At 39.2% G+C, this 6575-nt stretch overlaps 1 non-coding gene across 1 annotated transcript; it reads right to left on the reverse strand.

The window, feature by feature from the left end:
• Positions 1 to 4486: 4486 nt before the first annotated feature.
• Positions 4487 to 4593, reverse strand: LOC112065686 (U6 spliceosomal RNA). The gene has a single exon (XR_002892178.1). It is a non-coding gene; the product is annotated as a U6 spliceosomal RNA (small nuclear RNA).
• Between the last annotated feature and the right edge of the window lie 1982 nt (positions 4594 to 6575).

A 6575-nucleotide genomic window follows, 5' to 3' on the forward strand; every position in this document is an offset into this window, starting at 1 on the left:
ATGTTCTTTAAGCAAAAGCTACCATGTGCCCTTTGCTCCTCTCTTCTTTGCCTGTCTTCCATCCTGCTACCTGGAATGCAGATGTGATGGCTGGAGCTCTATCCACCAACTTGGGTTATAAGGAAAAAATGGAAGGATCCTGGGTCTCTGAGGAATTTATGTAGTCCAGCTGCCAGAATAACATGGAAATTTTATGTCTGCCTTCTTTAAATTGTTGTTATTTTAGGTCTCTGTGATTCACAGTCAAGCTGAATTATAAATGATATAGAGAATTTGGGCCTTATTATGTTTTCTGAACAGAGATACAACCTGCCCTATATATTCTGTTAAGAAACTTATAGGCAACCAATAGTTATGTAGACATTATTACAATACTCGGGGGCTTAATAGAAGCGATACTGGAATTAGGAAGAGAACCCTCCTCAGGTCTTTTAGACCCAAAGATTCCACAGTGCTCCAATTTACTTGAAGACCATTTGTTTTTAATTATCAGAAAGTGTATGCCTTGTCCTGAGATAATTTTATTAAAATCAGTGATTTAGCTCAGTGGTTTTGGTAAATATTTCTATCTGCAAAATTTCCCCAGGCCATACTGATTTATTTTCCCTTGTCTAACTTGAGAAATGGCCACACATTTTTAGAGCCAGGACCAGTATGTTAACACATATTGATGACAGAAGTACCATGTTCCCTCAATTCTGAGATGTGTCAATAGAAGATGCATCACTGGTTTCATAACAGCTTTTGAGAAAAAAGAAAAACATATTAAATGAACTCCTTTTTTTTCTTAGTAAATGTTAATAGCCATATATACATACATATATATATATATATATATTCACTACTTTTTTCTTTGGTACCATAATCAAAGTTTGAATTTAAATGTTTTCCTCATCCAGTCTGAAGATTCTTTTGAATTACTTTTGTTTTACAGCACACTGACTCTGCTTTATTGAACCAGTTCTTGTGTTTTGGGGTCTTTTGCAACTTTGTTATTAGTCCTGTGAATAGTTAATGCTATATGCTCTTATTTAATTGTCTTTAGGTAAAGTTCTTTTCATCCCTTTCTCCATTTTTTCTTTTTCCTAATAGATTTGGTCTTTAGGCCTGATTAGTGTTTTGAAAGTTAATGAAATTCTAGAATCTGGCTTTAAAATGCAACTCCTCATAATGAACAAAAAGAGATTCAGAAAAAGATGGAGTTGTGTCTCCCCCTTAAGCTTCAGAGGAAGAGGGGGGTCATTTTTGTCACAGATCAGTTTAACGAATCATACTGATAAGGAATAGATGGAGAACCCTCACAAGAACATTTATCTGGTTTTCCTGCACACAGAGGCTTATATGAAGATGTATAGCTGTAATCAGCCATCCTTGGCGGTATAATTTGAATAAAAGAGTTTTGCAAGACGCTAAAGTCTTCAGAAAATTTTGCGTGTACTGTGGAAAATAATCTCCCAAAGAAACCTGCAATTCTGATTTGTTGTCTTACTTGATCATTTACTTCCTTGGTACTAGTGTTGTATTAACATCTCTGTGTCCTTAACTGTATAAATACTTGTAAGACTGTTCTGTCAGGTCAGAAAAGAATTATTAGCACTTTTCTATTGCATACATAATAGACAAAATAAATGCTTACAACTCATTTTAACAATGAGATGGAGAGTCTTGCCTCATTTAAATTTACATGATAATTTCAAGGTGCATTAAAAAAAAGTCAAGGTTCTAGATATCCTGGTAAGATTTTTTAAAAACATCAATTGTGAGACTGTAGTCTGATTTCAGGAATGCAGATATTTGCAGAAATACAGATTTTTAAACAGAACTTAAAATCAAGAAATCTTGGTATCTTTGTAATGTAATTCTTGTCGTTTTATTTCTGTGCGCCACTGGATATTTAATTGTCAGAATTTTCTTTCCATATTTGTGAGGACTTTTTTTTTTTTAACAATGTATAAGGTTTAGAAGAAATCACAGTGAGTCTCCTCCCTATTTTGTGCTGGGGAAATCTGTTTAAAATAATTATCAAGAGCAACTTAAAAGGTAAAGCAAAGTACAGCACCCTAAAGAGGCCATGACTGGCATCTGAATGGTGTGTGAAAGGTGCTAGGAGCCTCAGTGCTTCCTGGCCATCAGTTAGGTGACCCATGAGGTGAGGGATATTCTGTGCTACCTTTATGTGGACACTTGGGCTTTTAGAACAACATCAGGCAGAGTCACATCTGCCTCTTTCTCTAGGCGGCTGCCTTCTCAAATCCTCGGCAAAGTACTGGGCATCTGGTCTCCTAAGCATATTGGGATGCAAACAGATTGTTCCATTTTGCTCTGCCCGAGGGCAGTGTTTCTCTAACTTTAGTCATTCAGGTACCAACTTTATGGTTTTAGCCGTATCTATATTATTCACTCAATATTTTTATAAGTCTTTACTCTGTTTCCTTAAATACATTTACTTTAAAAGGAAACTTCACATTATCTTAAATGGAAAAACTAGTATCACACGAAAAATGGAAGGCAACTGTAGGCCAGAGACAGGCCCACATCAGAAAAACCAGAATATTCAACCATGTGCTTCTGATTAAGACAGCCAATGTCTTCTGGATGCCTGTCCCAGCTGACAAAGTTCCACACGATCAGATCTCCCCCAAATAACCCTTCGCATCCTACAGTCCTGGCCCACTGATCTTCTGCCCAGACCCTTGACTCACCAAGCTCACTCTTCCTCTGCATTTGGCATGACCAGCTTTTTCTTATCACTCCAATGGCACCATAGGTCCCATTTGCTTATTTTTGCTTTTATTTCTATCGCCTTGGGAAACTGACCTAAGAAAACATTGGTATGATTTATGTCAGAGAATGTTTTGCCTATATTCTCTTCTAGGAGTTTTACGGTGTCATGTCTTATCTGTAAGTCTTTAAGCCATCTTGAGTTTATTTTTGTGTGTGGTGTGAGAGTGTGTTCTAACTTCATTGATTTACATGCGGCTGTCCAACTTTCCCACCACCACTTGCCGAAGAGACTGTCTTTTCTCTATTGTATATTCTCCCCTCCTTTGTTGACGATTAATCAATTGTTGGTGTGTAGGTTTATTTCTGGGCTCTCTATTCTGGTCCATTGATCCATATGTCTGTTTTTGTGCCAATACCATGATGTTTTGACTACTGTAGCTTTGTAGTATTGTCTGAAGTCTGTGAGGGTTGTGCCTCCAGCTTTGTTCTTTTTCCTTACTATTGCTTTGGCAATTCTGGGTCTTTTGTGGTTCCTCCAATGGCACCATAGGTCCCATTTGCTTATTTTTGCTTTTATTTCTATCGCCTTGGGAAACTGACCTAAGAAAACATTGGTATGATTTATGTCAGAGAATGTTTTGCCTATATTCTCTTCTAGGAGTTTTACGGTGTCATGTCTTATCTGTAAGTCTTTAAGCCATCTTGAGTTTATTTTTGTGTGTGGTGTGAGAGTGTGTTCTAACTTCATTGATTTACATGCGGCTGTCCAACTTTCCCACCACCACTTGCCGAAGAGACTGTCTTTTCTCTATTGTATATTCTCCCCTCCTTTGTTGACGATTAATCAATTGTTGGTGTGTAGGTTTATTTCTGGGCTCTCTATTCTGGTCCATTGATCCATATGTCTGTTTTTGTGCCAATACCATGATGTTTTGACTACTGTAGCTTTGTAGTATTGTCTGAAGTCTGTGAGGGTTGTGCCTCCAGCTTTGTTCTTTTTCCTTACTATTGCTTTGGCAATTCTGGGTCTTTTGTGGTTCCATATAAATTTTAGGATTATTTGTTCTAGTTCTTTGAAAAATGTCATGGGTAATTTCATAGGGATCACGTTAAATCTGTAGTTGCTTTGGGTAGTATGGCCACTCCAATGGCAGCTTAAATGTCACCTCCTAAAGTGGTCACTGTTGGCGTCCTGTCCAGAAACCTCTGGATATCTTTTACTAGCTCTGTTTATCACTCTCTTTTTTCCAAAATCCCCCAAGGCACCAACAGAATATTTTACATATGTTTTATTGAGTAGAAGGGGAACATAGAGAAATGGATGGATGAATATATTTAAAGAATTAAAATTAATTGAGTTAATAATTAATTCATTAATTGATAAGGCAGAAAACTTGTTAATTATTATCCATTTGCAAGAATAGTTTTCAGAATAATAGAGATTTAGCTAAGGGAATGAAACTAAGGTAGGAAGATTTATTCTCTTCTCCTGTGATTTGATGACTATCTTTAGTGTTGTGTCTGGATTCCTTTTTCTTTTTTGTGTGTATATCTACTATAGATTTTTAGTTTGTGATTACTGTGAGATTTTGTATAGCAGCCTATCTATCTATCTATCTATATATATGTGATTGTTTTAAGTTGCTGATCTCTTAATTTCAAATGCTTTTAAAATACCCTGCATCTGTATTCTCCTCCCCTCATGATTACTGTTTTTGATACCATATTTTACATCTAATTGTTTTGTGTATTCCTTAACTGAAAAAATATGGAACACTTCATGAATTTGCATGTCATCCTTGTGCAGGGGCCATGCTAATCTTATCTGTATCGTTCCAATTTTAGTACATGTGCTGCTGAAGTGAGCACTAAGAGAGGAACACTTAAGGAGAAATTTCAAAGACTGGGCATGATAACCAGAGAGGGCTGTCCTGGGTGAGTTAACATAGAGGAGAAGGGAAGATCTGCTTATTTGGGGACTAGCACAAAAGGAACACAAAAGACAAGTTTATTTGCTCTTCATTTCCCTTAGGCAGACCCATAATATATCACAATTTTGTGTGCAAGGCCAGCTGAGCCTTGAGAGGACAAAGCACAACACCAACATCTGGTTATCATATCTGGCAGGGTCAGAAAATGGCTGAGATACCACCGGGAGGGCCAATGTGGCCGTTTCAGATGATAAAACTCTCACTGTCCCTGGCACCTCTGTGATTTGATTGGATTCCCTAGACTGATAAGAGCCTCCCAAGGTGGAGGGGCTGTGAGTCATCTGGCTGCACGTCTTCCTGTCTGCCCTCCTCCCAGCTCATTGACTGGGTTGAGTGCTTAACCATCACAGTCCCGCTGAGAAAACCGCATGCTACTCTCTGTTCTCCTGCTCTTTCCAGCACAAACACACAGACCCACTCCTAATAGGAGATGAGCTCCAAGAGTTGCAGCAGTAATCTCATCTATTGATTGCACTTTTCCAGTGGTCTTTCCTGAGAAGACACATTACTGGGATAGCAAGGTGTGGAACTGCTGATGTTTACAGGAAACAGAGGTTGGGACAAGGTATAAGCACAGACTGAAGGGCCATGTTGTGGAAGCCAGCGTCTCATGGGTGCCTATACCACTTCCCTGGGCCTCCCTGCCCATGAGGGCCCATTGGTGACCTGCCCTTTGGGGGTTTTGACTGGTACCAAATGCACACATGCTCACTGCATTATACTTAAAGCACTTGAAGCTCGGGCACTTAAGTGACAAGGCAGGGGAGAGAGAAAGTGGTGGGTTTGGGGGATTTTGCTCACTCACAGCCTCCACCAGCATCCTCCAAAGTTGCCTGAAATAAATGTTCAATCTATATAGTTGTTTCTGGCTTTGTAAATGCTGTTTCAAAATAAGTCCCTTAAAACTTCTTCCAACCATAAGGCTGACCCTGAACCCCTTCTGGAAAGAAATTCTAAACTGGGGGACAACTTGGGACAGAATTCTTCTCTAAAAGAAGTTTTACAAATTAGAGTAGTCTATTTGACATCACTCTATCTACCAATATCTGATTCCTTTTGTATTCCAGGCATACAAAAGACTGCACTTCTCAGTTTTTATATTCCTTGCAGTTGGACAGGGCCACATGACTCGTTGTGATGGCCAGCGTAATGTTGCACATCACTTCCAGGCTGAGACAGTGAAACGCCCATGTGTGATTCTCCAGGCTCTTTCTTGCACCACTGAGGCAATCATGGAGAAGGCTGTAAGTTGAGATGGAAGGTCCAAAAAATTGAAACAGACTGGACAACACAGTCACCATGCAGAGGACAACCACCCTAGAGATCTGCCTGGGCCCACAAAGGTCTTTGCATGAGAGAGAAATAAACTTTTGTTGCATAAAACCTTTGAGATTTTGGGGTTGTTTCTCACTGCAGCATAACTTAGCTCATCCTTACTAATATAAGAAGTAATGTTCAATGGAGTACCTGTTAATTCTCCTCTGATCCCATCTTTCCCCTCCTCCAGCCGGGTACTATCCTCCAAGCTGGACCTCTCTCCTCCAATCCTCTCCAAGCCAGATACCCCTCCCAGGCCTTTCTTCCACAGACCCTGCTCAGTTGTAGAGTTTATGCTTAACCACCCAAATCTTAGGACACTGCAGACCCAAGAATCTTTCTCAGCCAGACTGGCCTAAGCAGGAAATTCTGCTGAAAACTCATGCAACTGTTTCATGCAATAAACAGTTTTAAGCTCCATGGAGAATTAGTTTGGGTATCCAGGAAAGAGACACTATTTGACTCTCTTCACTTAATAAGTATCTTTACTTGACTCAGTTGGAAAGTAGGTCAAGTCTGTCTTTACTAGGTAAACATAAGAAC

Source organism: Physeter macrocephalus, chromosome 8 (assembly GCF_002837175.3).
Source record: "Physeter macrocephalus isolate SW-GA chromosome 8, ASM283717v5, whole genome shotgun sequence".
Taxonomy (NCBI): domain Eukaryota; kingdom Metazoa; phylum Chordata; class Mammalia; order Artiodactyla; family Physeteridae; genus Physeter; species Physeter macrocephalus.